The sequence below is a fragment of the Lissotriton vulgaris genome, chromosome 5, assembly GCF_964263255.1.
Source record: "Lissotriton vulgaris chromosome 5, aLisVul1.2, whole genome shotgun sequence".
In the NCBI taxonomy this organism is placed as follows: domain Eukaryota; kingdom Metazoa; phylum Chordata; class Amphibia; order Caudata; family Salamandridae; genus Lissotriton; species Lissotriton vulgaris.
The window spans coordinates 985,899,811-985,915,703 of NC_141693.1; the positions used below are offsets into that span (position 1 = coordinate 985,899,811).

General features: G+C 45.8%; 1 protein-coding gene across 2 annotated transcripts in view; it reads left to right on the forward strand.

The window, feature by feature from the left end:
- The window catches only part of CPN1 (carboxypeptidase N subunit 1), a 220,118-nt gene that overhangs the window by 127,729 nt on the left and 76,496 nt on the right, over positions 1–15,893 (forward strand). The gene's annotated exons all lie outside the window — the stretch shown is intronic.

Here is a 15,893-nt window from a genome sequence, read left to right on the forward strand (position 1 = left end):
GTAGGCTCTCAAAGGAGTGTATGACGTACTGTACAGTAGTACACAGTACACTAGTATAAGTACACTGTACTGTCAAGAACATTTACTAATTTAGAACTACTTTTTGGGCTATCACGGAGAAGACAGTCAACCTTGACTTTTAATAGCATTAGCAGCGGTTTTTCTCTGGTAACCAATGGCCCCCTCTATTTCACTTCAACTCAGCTGGCAAATTTTTATTGTGAAGCCAAGTCATATCAGATGTAGTTTAGGGATGTGAAGAACGAAAAGTTAAAGAAGGGTGAAACAAAGGACGAGGGAGTCTTAATATTTATGACTGTAAAGAATGGTTTTGATGAATGCAATTCAACATAAGAAAGAAGACAGCGGTTTCAAAAATATTATGAAAAGGGTGTTAGTTGGTTGTTGACAAAAAGAAATTTTGATACATTTGAGACATTAAGAAGAATCATAGACGTACTTTGGAAGCCTGGATGTTATCTTCTTATCCTGCTCGTCGATAGAGAGGTGTATGATGTAGTAGAGCAGACGCTGAGTGGATGAAGTATGGCAAGTGGCAGTGCCACCCCTATAGAAAAGTAAGACATTCCTATCCCCACCTGCATGTACTGCTTAAAGTACTGCGAGTCTGCATCATTTTGGCCTGTGTCTGTATTTCTTGGGTGAAAGCGGAGTGAGCTGCCATTATGACGGCTACCACAAGTTGACGTACCAGTAATTTATTTTTCAAAACAAGAGAAAAAAAGTAAAAAAGGCCTTTTTTATAGTACTCTCTGACTATGTATGTAGTAGTGAGTCCACCTATAGTGCTGCTAGTGGAATTCTTGAAACTCACAGTGTCACATGCTTACAAAGACGGCGGAAAGCTACATGCCAAAATGTTATACTGTGTTTGCTACTTGCTGGTGTTACTGAGTGTCAACCTTCCATTGAATTATTTTGACTTTATGTTAAAGACTATTGGCTACAGTATTTTTCTTTCTTTATTCATAGATGCTACTCCCAAAAAGCTCACCCGTAAGAGATGGCTGTCCGGGCCAGGGCCCGTAAGCTGGAGGCTATTTGTGCAGAGTATCGGCGGTTGTGGGCTGGGGAGCATGAGGAGACATCAACATCTACATCCTCCTCCACTGCCCCCGGGTCCACCAGCCAGAAGCCTCCAGCAAAACGGAGCCGTGGCCCGACAGCCTCCCGCCGCCGCCGCACAGCAGCAACAACATCAGTGGCCTCCCCCAGATCCTGGATGGTTTGTGTGCACCAGCTACGCAGAAGAGTGGACTAACTGGAGCGGTTGGCCCAAAAACATCAGCGCCAGCTCCGGGACCTCCGCAAAGAGCAGCGGGACATGCAGCAACAGCTTGCCAAACTACGCCACCGGAGGAAGTGACTGTCCCTTGCCCCTTTTTTAAAGACTGTTGGGGGGGGGTGGGTATTGGGTGTTTGGGAAAGGGGACTTTTGGACTTTTTGAGATTGGTTGGGTTCGGGAGGGGGGGTGAGTTTGGGTAGTTTATTTTATTATTGTTGTGCTGAAAACAACACGAATATATATTTTCTAGTAATTACTTTTCTTTCAAAAACACAGTATACGCGTTCATATATTATTTTGTGTGGAGGTTGGCGGTGGTTACTGGACGTTTGTTTTCTTCAAACTTACCAGCATGAATGAAACATCTAGTCCTGAAATCTACCAAAATGCAAGTAACCGAGTTAGTAAATTTAGTAGCCCTACTACTGTACTTTATGTACTTTACTAGTAGTACTGTCAGTCTCTGCTCTCCTAGTCTCCTCCCAACTTAGTCCTCCTAGCCCATTATTCTACTACCTCTCCAATATGCTTATCTTACCTGTGATTTGTGTTTGACAATCAGGGTAGCCCCGGGCTGGCTGCATTGCAAATGGTGATTAAGGTTGGTTGTTGACTTGAATCTTCGACGGATGCAATATCATTGTTGTGCTGGTAGCACTAGTGGTACACACTGGCAGTATCACCATATGAAAAAAAGAAGAAATTAAACATTGAGTGGCCTGAGCGTAGCATTAGAAACAGTACAGTAGATAGTATGGTACAGAACAGTGCCCTAAATTGCACTCTAAGCAGTGCCAACGTAAGGTAAGCATTAAGCATTTGATTGTTCACGTCGTGTAGGAGGAGGATGTTCTCATCAATCCACGATGGCGCACATGAACTTCTGGCTGCTTTGACCTTATCCTCCCCAGCAAGTGTGTGGAATTTATTGTTGTTGTCAGTCACACCTCAATGAAATACCACACAGCCCGGGGGAAGAGGGTTAGGGTTTGAAAATTGGATGGGAATGGGGGTTTTTGGAAAAGTTTGGTAGAGAGGAAAAAAAACACAGCATGGACACTCAAACAACAAATGAAGAGAAACAAATCTTTGGATTGGAAGATATTGATAAATATTTTAAGGGCATAAAGGAAGTGCACTACTACATGCCAGAAGTACTAAATGGATGGTTAGGTTACTGAAAAGTAGTACTACTACTTACTGCAAATTACTAGTAAGTTCGAAGAAACAAGTTGACAGTACAGGGCTGCAGTCATTACGCAATTTCACTTGCCTCTCTGCCCTCAGAGAGAATAAACACTTAGAACTTTAAATTAGTGTTAAACATAGCAAAGATGTATCAAATAGCTGGAGGGATGAATTTGAAGCAGAGATCAAACAAACGCACAGAGTCACACTCGTAGAAGTAAGTTCGAGTTCACAAGAATATCATTTAAAAGATAAGGAGAATTTTGGATACTGTTACTGTTTTTTGTAGTTATCCCGTTGAATTTCTGAAGTTGATGCATCCAGCCACTCCTCTTATTCGCGGTACTCCTTCATTCCATCGGATGCTCTGTCGATCAATCTTGGTGACCAGACACACTGTCCACTGTCTGCCTGATGCGGATTTGCGGATCGCTAATTGTAAGCCTGAGTAGTACATCCAGGGCTTTAAGTGGGCCGGGTCTCAAGGGGTCTGAGCACCGGGAGTTTTTTAAAAGAGGCCTCGAAACGGGTCTCTATCGGGCTCTGTTTTGAGCCCTGGCACAGAGGATCCGTTTTTTTCCAGACTGCAGAGACAGCAGTTTACTGTCACTGCAGTCCGGAAAAAAGTGCCAGGGCGCAAAACAGCCAGATAGAGACCCGTTTCGAGACAACAAGCACATGGATGTGCGCTGCCCACACTGCTCACTTCTCACTAATGGAGAAGTTACGGCACAACGTCATGCCAGGTGAGCTTTGTGGGGGAAGGGAAATCCTTTAAAGAGAGTCATTTTCTCTCTGGATTTCCCTTCTCTTTCTGAAACGCAAGAGCAGCAACATTGTGGTAGGGTCACCAGGGCTTTAATTGGAAGCTTTTTCAGTATTATATGTAACAAGATATAGTTACAGCCTATTTATCTTATGCAACTAATAACCATTGACAATGCCAATAGTCCTTACTTGTAGGTATGATGTTACTTGTTGTTTCACATATCTGAATGCAATGACAGAAACAACAAAATACAAGTTGGGCAGTACACTATACTAAACACAGATTTTTAGCGCAAGTGTTTAAAAGCCACACCCCTAATTGGTGGCCACGCCCCTTTGAGAGACCCCCCAGTTTTTTCATCCCACTTAAAGCCCTGAGTACATCGATGGCACAGGGTAAAAGCATGCCTGTAATTGATGATGGAAAAACACAACAGTAAGTGTTAAAGACACCTCGTAGAAAAAAAATATATAAGGCACGCTGTGTAGTGCAAAAATTATACTGTCACTTTCAGAGATGACAATCCCCAAAATCTAGAACACCCCACATTACCCTCCCAAAAACGTGCAGAATACTGCTGCTACCTCGCAGAGGTCTAATTTCAAATCCTGCCAAAACATACTCAGAAAGTATGCCCAAAACCCCCCTTTCCCACCATGGATTATCTTCAAACCACTTGCAATAAAAATTAGACATTCCAACAAGTGTTCCAAGAGACCCCACCCAGTCGTAAAAATCTAGAACCCCCGCCCAAACACATGCAATACAATACTGCTAACCCTAACGAGCCCTAAGTTAAGAATAGTGGCAAACGCTTTCTTTAACTAGGCCAAATCCCCCCTTTCCCACCATGAATTTTCTTCAAACCACTTGCAACCAAAATTACACATTCCCACGAGTGCTCTAAGACCCCAGAACCCAGTTGCAAAAATCTAGAACACCCCCAAACACATGCAATCCTGCTGCTAGTGCTAACCCTAACCCTAAGTTAAAAAAAGTGCCAAAACGCTTTTCAGTATGGATTTTCTCCAAACCACTTTTATCCCGTATTAGACCTTCCCAGCAATGCCCCAAGACCTGCCAACCCACCCACATAAAAGCAGAACACCCCCAAACAGGCAAAAAGCAAAAATGGAAAATCTCATACTTAAAATATTTTCGGCCTTCTTTCAATTCTGTCCAAATGCGCTGTGCAGCTAGGTCATAACTCCACTTTTCCACCATGGATTTCCTGAAAAACAAATGCAATCAACATTAGACTGTGCCAGCAGTGCTCTCAGACCCCAAAACCCACCCACAAACACCCGGAACCCCCCCAAACAGCACCTCAAAGACAAGCAAGTCAGCAAAAACGCAAAAACAATAACACCTCCGATTTTGTCCAAACCACTTTTAACCGGTATTAGACATTCCCAGCAATGGCCCCAGACCCCTGCAGCCACCCACAAAAAAGCAGAACACCCCCAAACTGGCAAAAAGCAAAAATGGGCCTACTACCTGGAATTCAGTCCAAATACGCTTTGCAGCTAGGCCCTAACTCCCCTTTTCCACCATGGATTTCCTGAAAAACAAATGCAATCAACATTAGACTGTGCAAGCAGTGCTCCCAGACCCCAAAACCCACCCACAACAACCTAAAAGCCCGCCAAACAGCACCCCAAAGACAGGCAAGTGATCAAAAGCGCAAAATCTTTTTCTGCTCCGATTTTCTCCAAACCACTTTTATCCGGTATTAGACCTTCACAGCAATGCCCCAGACCCGTCAACTCACCCGCAAAGAAGTAGAACACCCCCACAAGTGCAGAGTCTTTCTTCATTGGGTGTAATCCAGCCATCTGCTTTGAGGGAAATAGGAGTCTGGAGGAGGAGGATAGAGGAGCATGTTCTTGTAAACTTGTGAACCTGAGGAATGCAGACTGCGGCACCTTCAAATCAATAAGCAAATAAGGGAAGACAGTTCTGCTGATGGGCTTGTTTTTGTGATTAGGTGATTAAAGTTTGTTTTATGCAGATTTTGCAAAACAGAGAAAGACAGACACACAGGAATAAAAGTGAATAAGGACGAAAAAGAAAGTTAGTGATTCATTGACTCATTTTCAGGGCTCGGTGTCTGGGAAGAAGAGCTCGTCCTCAAACTCTGCGAATTCAGGCGGGAGTAGGTCACCTAACAGAGAAGAACTTCCCTCATCTAAGTTGGTGTCCTTCTTGTCTTCTTCCTGCGTGCATTCTCGTATTTTGTAATCTGGTGAAATGAGGTGCTGATTCATCTTGATCATTGTTAACCTCTCCACATTTTTGGGCGAGAGGCGGGTCCTTTGCAAGTTACAATGCCACCAGCAGCACTGAAAACACGTCCAGAAGACACACTTGCGAGTGGGCAAGACAAGTAATTTATAGCCAGGTTGGTGATCTCTGGCCACAATTCTCTTTTCCCATGCCAATACGCCAATGGGTCATCATGAACATAGACCTCTGTTGAGTCATTCAGATAGTCCTTCAGAAGCAAACCCAAGCTGAGTTAGCCAATCCTCTTCTTCACACAATGTTACTGTTGTGTCTGGTGCAGATGATACGGTTGCTGGTGTCTTTAACGGCTGAGAGGGAAAATCACTCACTTCTGCCACAGCCACAGATGCAGAAGTGGATTTTATTGACTCCAGGTGGCCTGCTGATGCTGATGTACTGCCTTTTCCTTCTATTTCCTGCCGTTCTCTTTCAAATCGACTGGCTGCCAGAGCTAGCCAATGTTTGTACTTTGTAACATCTGCGTCATCAAAAGGAAAGAATACAATGCATGCCAGTGCCTTTTTGTACTGTGGATCCAGAATAGTAGCACAAATGTAATGCTGTTCTGTGTGGATCTTTTGAAGACGTTCCTCGCAAAGTAGGCGCTGTAATAACTTCTCCGCCAACTCAAATGCTTGTTCCTTTTCTTCCTCTTTTTGAAACGTAGAAGACACCGCCTTCAGTTGGTGCTCTAGCATTCGCAACAATGGGATAGCTTTTCCCAAATTACAGTCCTCCCTGCTGACTGCACGCGTGAAGACCTCAAAAGGATGAAGCATGTCTGTCAGGCTTTTAACTAGCTTCCATTGCTCCACCTGTATCCTCAGGTCCTTCATACCTGCACCCTGTGTAAAGAAATACTGATCGACTACCGCACACTGCTCAAACAGACGCTCAAGCATGTAGAAGGTTGAGTTCCAACGTGTTACCACCTCCTGGATGAGTGCTTTCCCTGGCAGTTTACGTTCATGTTGCAGGCACCTCAGCTACTTCCGGGCCTTAAAAGAATGGTTGAAATGTGTGCACATTCTTCGGCAGGTGGTCAGTAACTCACACACTGGACTTTCTTCACTCAAGAATTTTTTAACAACCAGGTTTATACAGTGCGCCAAACACGGCACTCTGAAATAGTTACCCTTATCCATGGCCTTAACTACATTGGCGCCATTATCCGTGGAAACATAACCAATCATGCGTTTTCTTGGGGACGGCTATTGAAAGACCTTTGTGTTAAACTCATGCAAAATGTTTTCTCCTGTATGATTTCTCTCCATGCCAAACATGGCTAGTGTTGCATGTTTCCGAGCAGCTTTAAAAACGTCCGGGTCAACACCTGCGGTTAGCTTTGCTTTAACCCCTGAAAAAGAGACCCAGTGTGCAGTGATCCACATGTAATCAACGGCTTGGCAACTGGTCCACATGTCTGTTGTCAGATGTATAGTGTGAACAGCACTCTTCTGCAAAGCTGCCCCAATCACCTCCAGCACATCTTCATATAGTGCTGGAACCGCAACTCTGGCAAAATAGAACCGGCTAGGAACCTTCCATTTAGGGCAGAGCGTTGCCACTAATTCAAGAAAACAAACCCCTTCCACAAAAGAAAAAGGGAGAAGGTCCAGCGCTAGCATTTTAGCCAGCTTAGTGTTATACAGACGCGTCATTGGGTGGTTGCGTTCAAATGGCGCATCTGAAAACAACATGCTTTTAATGGTGGGCCGGACCATTTTACGGGATGATGATGACTTCTTCGACCCAGTTACCCTCGGTGATGATGAACTTTTTCTCGTTGGTGTCTCACTCTCTCCCACACTCTTAGTGTGGCTCATATATCTTGCAGGGGCTGTGCTGCTGACAGGGGTACTGGGTGTAAGTGAAGAAATGTTTGACGCTTCTTCCTCCTCGTCATCATCAGATGAAACATCAACAGATACAGTTTGTTGACTTGCAATTCGGGCTTCCTTGATCTCCTTTAAGTGCGCATGCCATTTGACAGTGTGCTGTCTCTCAAGATGACCTCTCTGGCGTCCGGTACCATAGTTGGTACCAAGCTTACCACGACTAACTCCAAGCTTACAAATGGTACAAATGGCTATGTTTTCCCTTGTTGGGCTAACACTAAAGAAGTCCCAAACTGCGGACTTCAAATGTCTGTGGGGGGTGGAGGAGGCGATACTGGGAATGCTAATGCCAGATGAAGTGGAGGATGTGTGTTGCCGAACTTTACTACATTGTGCACTTGCAGCACCACTAATTGAGGAAATGGAGGTCGAGGTGGATGGAGGTCCCTTCTGGTGAGAAAATATTGAAGCGGTAGGTTATGGTGTACTAGTTAACTGCATTGGTGGTGGTCCCATTGCCACGTCGCCAAAATCACGCTCAGCAGCATTTCGGGCTAGGGTAAAAATGTCTGTTTGCTGCATGCCCGCTGGGGCTGAAGTGACCTCTTTGATGACTGCGTCGTCATGGTGAGAGTCTTCATCAGCAGGAGTATACGCCACTTCTTGTTCAGCGTCATCATCACACTCCATAAGTACGAGACTTTTGGGGACCTTCCTTTTACGCTTAGCTACCTTTGTCAGAACATGGTGTGCCTCACTCTCAGACGGCCGTGGTGGTTCCCAATTTTCATCCATATCATCAGAAGGAAGGGGGCTTGAAGAAGATGTAGACACCATCCTTGATCTTTTCCTTGCTAGGGATCTCGAAGACAATGAATGATCAGGAGGAGTGGCTTCCTCAAATGATACCTCGGCTTGAATGTCGATTTCCTGATGTGCCCCTTCTTCGGGAGGAACAACTATTGTGGGCACTTGTGCCGCTCAATGCACCTCTGCTTGCGCATCTCCTTGCGCTGCCTCTCCTTCCACATGTACTTGGGCTTGTACTTGCACATGTGGTTGTTGTTGCGGCTGTGGTTTTTGAACACTCGTCAGATTAGTTACAACAACCTGTGTTGATTGAGGGATGCTGCTACTTTCTTGCGATGAGCCAACATCACTGGTCGATGGTGATTGAACAACTATACTGGCTGCCTCTGCAGCACTCAAGGGCTTGGACTTAAGTTGGCGTGGTGGTGGTGTCACTGAGCCCAATGGAGCGGGGGTGCTGCTCCCAGCTTGGTCCCCAGCAGACCCCGCTGCTGCTCCAGGCGTACTTTATTTTTTCCCAAAAAATGCGGCGATCGGCACACCAGTCTCCTTGGTAACTGGCGCCACTTGCTTCTTCTGCTACTTACTGGCAACTTTCTTGCTAGAGGAGCTACAGGCAACTTTTTTTGGGGCCATCTTCTTCAGATGTCAGAACAGCAGGCCGCAGTTGCACAAGTTGCAGAGTTGTCTGTGGCCACACGTGACGTTGTGCTGCACACACTGCAGCAGGACTTGTTCCTGGCACTGATGAGGAACGATGAGGCTGATGATTCGTCTTTCTGCACCTAAAAGCAAACGAAGCCAGAGGAACATCAGTTAAATAAATGTTGCATATGTAGCGCTTCAATTAACAGTTTGCAAGTAAGCATTTTTATTATACCCACCCCCCAAAATGGAAAGACCAATAAAATGCACCACTGACAGAGTACCCCTAGGCATAATGGATGAAAGCATGGCAGACTGGGTGCAGGCCTATGGCACTACAAAGCACACTGCCTGGCTTCAAAATGGCCCCTAAACCCCCACAACATGGCCAGGCCCTGCCTGTACCAGTCCTCAAAATGGCCCCCACCCACATAGACAGGCCCCATCAGCATCCCATAAAATCGAAAAACACACAAAAATCACCACAATCCAATGCCATCCATGCCCTCCATGATGTTTACATTAAAGAGACCCCACAGAGAGACTCAGTCCATGCACCACTGAGTACCCCTGGGCAAAAGGCCCCAACAAAAGCCCAAAAATCGAAAAACACACAAAAATCACCCCAATCCAATGCCATCCATGCCCTCCATGATGTTTACATTAAAGAAACCCCACAGAAAGACTCAGTCCATGCACCACTGAGTACCCCTGGGCAAAAGGCCCCAACAACAGCCAAAAAATCGAAAAACACACAAACATCACCACAATCCAATGCCATCCATGCCCTCAATCATGTTGAAATTCATGACACCCCACAGAAAGACTCGGTCCATGCACCACTGAGTATCCCTGGGCATAATAGATGAAAGCATGGCAGACTGGGTGCAGGCCTATGGCACAACAAAGCACACTGCCTGGCTTCAATATGGCCCCTAGACCCTCACCCACATGGCCAGGCCCTGCCTGGACCAGGCCTCAAAATGGCCCCCACCCACATGGACAGGCCCCAACACCACCCAAAAAGTCGAAAAGCACACAAAAATCACCACAATCCAATGCCATCCATGCCCTCCATGATGTTTACATTAAAGAGACCCCACAGAAAGACTCAGTCCATGCACCACTGGGTGCCCCTGGGCAAAAGGCCCCAATAACAGCCAAAAAATCGAAAAACACACAAAAATCACCGCAATCCAATGCCATCCATGCCCTCCATGATGTTTACATTAAAGAGACCCCACAGAAAGACTCAGTCCATGCACCACTGAGTACCCCTGGACAAAAGGCCCCAACAACAGCCAAAAAATCGAAAAACACACAAAAATCACCACAATGCAATGCCATCCATGCCCTCCATGATGTTTACATTAAAGAGACCCCACAGAAAGACTCAGTCCATGCACCACTGAGTACCCCTGGGCAAAAGGCCCCAACAACAGCCAAAAAATCGAAAAACACACAAAAATAACCCCAATCCAATGCCATCCATGCCCTAAATGATGTTAAAATTCAACAAAACAGTTGTACCATGCACCCATAACTAACCCTGTTCCTACTGGATACTGTGGCTACCCACAATATATTTTATTTAATGTTCTGAAAAAGTTCGAAAATTGTAGTTGCAGCAACTGTAATGCCCCAAACAAACAACATCAACTTACTTGTGAAATTTCTAATCCAAAAGTGATCCAAAGAAAGTCAAAAAGGCCTCAAATCCAAATATCCAGCAGCATCCACAAAAAGTAATCCTTCCAGGTCAAGATCCAAATCAAAGTGACCAGGACATGAACAAAGCACTGGGAGGAGCCTGCTGGACAGGAACAGGAAGTTGGAGACTGTGGGGCACTTCCTTCCCCCCCCCCCCAAAAAATGGACTCCTTGCAAAACAAAGTGCAGGCAAATGTCAACCTGAGGAGTTATTCTGATAAAAATCATCATTTTCAGAAGGTTTATGCTGCCTTCTGGTGGATTTCTTGTGCAGAATTGCAAATTTAGCAATTTCGCGAGTGCGAGATTGTTGCTGCCCACCGCATCTACGTGTTCGCAATTGTTTACTCCCGCGATGCGTGATCACGAGCCTTTATGACGTACTCGCGTTGACAAACTCTTGCTGTGCAAGGTGGCGACGCGATGACGTAATCGCGGTCGACAAACTCCCGCGGGATCACGCAGCAAGATCCAAAATGGCGCAGCACACGCAAACATGGAGAAAAACAACTCTTCAACCGCCGAATGACGGTAAGTGAACGCCGTGCGCCGCAATATTGTATTTGTCAAGCGCGACCAAGCAAAAAAATCCGCGGTGGCTTCAATTTGCGGATTTTCGGCAAATTCGCGAGAATTCGCGGATCGCAAATTTTCCAAAAATCCGCAAATTCCGCGAGCGGAACGGATTTTATGCCCATGCTTAATTTTATTCCAGGCCCCAGGGGCAGGCCATTCCCAGTCAGGCTTTCTTAACTCGAAGCTTTGTGTCTGTCTGCTTGGCCAAGCCAGGCGTTTCCCACATTTTTTAAGCATAATCCGGCTGCATCAAATTAGCCTTTACCAAGGAGATTGAACAGCCAGGAATGGTAATTATTTAGATTTACTAATTACTGCCTCAAGGTCCACCTCGTGTTATACACCAGGCCTAGCCCTCCCCGGGTCTGTATCACCTCCCCAAGCCGAGCTAGGTGTTCTGGAACCCAGCACGACTTGCCTCCATTCCTGAACGGTATATTTTATTTTATTTTATTTGCTACTGGTGAAACGTTGTCTGTAAGAAGACAAGGGCCAGGGCGATGTGGCATCCTGACAGAGAGAGAGTAACTTAGTTGCATCTCTCCATTAGTCACTCTATATTGTAGAGAAAGTAAGTCCTGGCTTTACATCAAAAGTGTTATGTTGAGGTGTTACTCAAGCATTGTATTGCAATCAAGAATGATTTTTAAAGCTACAGACGTATGCTCTGGTGTCCTGTCAATCCTCTCCTTCCTCTCTTCCTCCTCTCTCCCACCTGTCCCCTTCCTCTCTTACCCCTATTCTCCCTCCTCTCTCTCTGCTCTCTCCCTCCGCTAATCCTCATCTCTATCCCTCTGCTCTCCTTCCTCTGTTCTTACTCTTTCCCTCTCTTCTTCTTCTCTCCCTCCTCTCTCCCTGCCCCCTGCTATCTTCTTCATCTCTCCCTTCTCCAGTGCCGCACAGACTGACTCCTGCCACTCTTTCAGGTGCAGACGGGTGAGTCGTCCATAGCTCCAGCCTCAGGCTAACCCAACCCTCTAGGCGCTAATACCTCTCACTCTACTGAGAAAGGGCAAGTGAGTCAGGACCCGGGCCGGGAAGGCGAAGCCGGACCAGATGAGGGTCGGGGTAGAACGCCTGGTTTGCCCCAGTAAACAAAGCGAGCCTCCCCCCAATCCGGGGGTGAGTAAGGTAGAGCAAGGGTGGGATAAGAAGGGGCAAACTGCCCGAAGAAGGCAGGGTAGCGGAACAAACACAAGGAAGCTAGTACAAAAAGAAAATTACTAAAAGGTAGATGGAAGGTTCTCACAGTGTCCTTGGGATGACTCGTGGCAGGGGCACTGAGGGAGCTAAGGGGCGGCGTGCCGCAATAGAAAGAGTAGATGTGATGCTCCTGCAGGACCCTTGGGATGCCTCAAAGCAGGGGTACCAAGGGAGAAAATGGCAGTGACTCAGCCTCAGGAAAGGTAGAGTAGATGCTCAAGTAAGGTCCTTGGGATGGCACACGGCAGGGACCCCTGGGAGAAGGGAGGGCCCACGAAAGGGTTACAGGGCGAGGGGGGCGGCACTTGCAGCCCGGGCAGGTCCAGACGGACACCCTACAAATCGGTAGCAAGCTGAAGCCTAGACCCGTGAATCAGAAGCCCAGAAAAAGGGGCCCCTCCCCTCCCAGGAAATTGAGGAGGCTGGGTCCATAATTACAAGAGAAAGAATTGCAATGAGCAAGTGATGAAAAGTTAGAACATGGACCTTGAATGTGTTTATGACCTCGAATGTTGGAAATATAAAAAAAATGCTATGTATAAAAATGTATGTTGGTGAATAAACTGTGACCTTTTCAGGCACCAAAGAATGCTGTCAGTGGTGATTTAAGGTAAAAGCGCACAGTTGGTGGAAACGATGGAAGGGAGCGGGTGGGATGACTTGCCTCCTGGAGGGGGTTATCCATAGAGTCAACCTCCAACCCAGCCTTCAACTTGCCCCATGTCACGCCGCACCCTGTAAACATGAGAGCAGCGGCACTGCAGTGCAGATAATGACAAAAGTGCCAAATGCACTGTGCCAGCAACAGTAAAAAATTATGATGGCATCATCATGTAAATGGAAATTAAATCTCTGACCCGGCCCGCGTTTGTTTGATGTTGTTTATGCTTCTGTGCAAAGATGCAAGCATTTGATTTCAGCAGATCTGCTGAGCTGTGAAGGGCCCACTGGGGGTTTCTTCTAGTCAAAGGTAGGCCACTTTAAAATGTTGGCAATTGGCTCATTTACAGGGAGCGCCAATGACATTCGTGAGCTACTTCTCTTTAACTTGCATCTTTAAGAGAAGCCAAGGTGTTGCTAAACTAAGGGTGACATGTCCATCAAGAGATTATTTTCAATCCTTTTATAAAATATTGCAGGCACGCTAAATGGATGGCATGGATGGAAGCAGGAATGCAGTAAGATATGGGACAGTTTTTAATGTGTTTAATTATTTCATGACTGCACGTCCCAATTACTTTATAAATATTTGCGCTTTCTGATGCATGCTGTAAATAGCACAATTTTTCAAACTTTCCTTGGGGCAGGAGGCCCTTCAGCTCCCCTTTTGTCAATGGGGCTTGATCGCATTGCTAGCGGCATAACACACATTCACATTTATGGCTTTCAAATGTCACCAGCCGCCACTGCTAACGTCAGACCTAAAAAAATGTATAGTAATTGTGTAACTAGGGTGACCAACCGTCCGTAAATTTCACGGACAGTCCGTAAATTGGACCTCACGTCTGTTGTCCGGGAGGATCTTTTTTACGGACGGCTTTTGTCCGTAAATTTAGGCTTTGCAGGTAAACAGATCTGTTCCCCTGTGAAAGGCCTCAGCTCCCTCAAGGGTGCCTCGCACTCCTAGGAGCACAAGAGAAGCACCCCCGCCCATTGTCATTCTGTGTGGGGCTGATTGCCACATACAGAATGACAATGGGTCCATCCGGACTGGCACAGCATGTGGTGGCCTCCTCCAGCCTCGGTCTAGGGCAGGGCTTTCTGTCACCTGGAAGTGCAAAAAATCCCATGCTGCTGCTATGGGAGAAATCAGTTAAGGAAAGGAAGGCGGTGAAAGAAGTTCAAAGGAAGGGATTATAGTTATGGTAATATAGCAGCCATGGTTGCTGCTTTTTTATTTTATGCAACTAACAACCATTGACAAAGCCAATTGTTCTGGCTTGCTGTAGGTGTAATATTACTTGTTCTAAGTGTAACGTTACTTGTTGTATTATATATCTGGATGCAATGACAGAAACAACAAAAACACCAGTCTGGCGGCACATTATATTAAGCACAGATTTTAGTTTATGTGTTTTAAGCAACGCATTTTATTACATTAAACACCCTTTCGGAGAGACCCCCCTAGTTTTTACATCCCACTTAAAGCTCTGGGAAGAACAGCATGTCACAGTCACCCTACGTCCAGGCACTGTGAATCATGCATGACTCATGCCATCCACTTTCTCAGTTTGCCTATGTGCAGGGGCATAGTGAACCCTGCCCACCCCTTGCTTTAGGAACTACAGCGAGGGTGGTGTTCTTGATGGGTCTCATAATTAATGTGAAAAGGTGGGTGCGTAGTAAGTGAAGGGATGGCTGGATGGATGGCTGGATAGATGAGTGAAATGATGGATGGATGAGTAAAAAGGTGGATGACAGGCGAGTAAATGGGTGGATGGATGAGTGAATTGATGGATGGATTGATGAATTGATAAGTGAAAGGGTGGATTAATGAATTGATAAGTGAAAGGGTGAATGGATGGACGGATGAGTGAAAGGGTGGATGAGTGAGTGAAAGGGCGGGTAGATGGACAAAAGGATGGATAGATGAGTGAAGGAGTGAGAGGGTGGATGGATGAGAGAAAGGATGGATGGATGAGTGAAAGGATGGATGAATGATAGGTTCTATGGATGGATTCATGAGTAGATGAGTAGATGGATGGTAGGTGGATGGATGGCTAAGTGAAAGGGGAATTGAAAGAGAAAAGGGGATGGGTAAATCAGTGACTGAATGGGTGAATGGGTGGAAGGATGAGTGACTGGATGAATGAATGCGTAAGTGAAAGGATGGCTGGATGGGTAAATGGCTGAATGGCTGGATGGATGAGTGAATGGATGGATGGGTGAAAGAGTGGATGGATGAGTGTACTGATGGATAGGGTGAAAGGGTGAATGGATGGATGATGAATGGATAAAAGGGTGGATTGAGGGATGGATGAGTGAAATGATGGATTAAAGGATACATGATGGATAGGTTTGTAAATGGTTGAATATGGACATGGATGGGCACACAGATGGAAGGACAGAATGAATGGTGAAAGACTGAATGATGGATGAAAGTATGATTACACATTGTAAGCACCATTATCTTAAGCAACATTTCCTATACATTGACTTTCATACTTATATGAGTGATTGTCTCTATATAATATGTGTGTGGTGTAATGCACTCCAACACACTGCCCTACACACTTGGGATGAGTAGCACTATAGAAGAAATTAAATACACATGAGAGAGGGTCTATGTGAAGATGAGGGGCGCCATTGGAGGGTGGTATCAAGGCCAGACTGGCCGGGCCGGGCATCAGGCGTTTCCCAGGAAGCTGGAAAGGTGGGGTGGTGGCGGTTTTGTTACCACAAAAGGACCTGCAAGTTACTTAAAGCTGCGCGCATACTGACAAACCATGAAGTGCACAATTGTCTCAACCCAATATAAACTTATTTTCACTTGTACTTTAGTAATTGTCTATTTACTTACTTATATACTATTGCGCAACCTTCTCTGAAATGTCTGTAAAA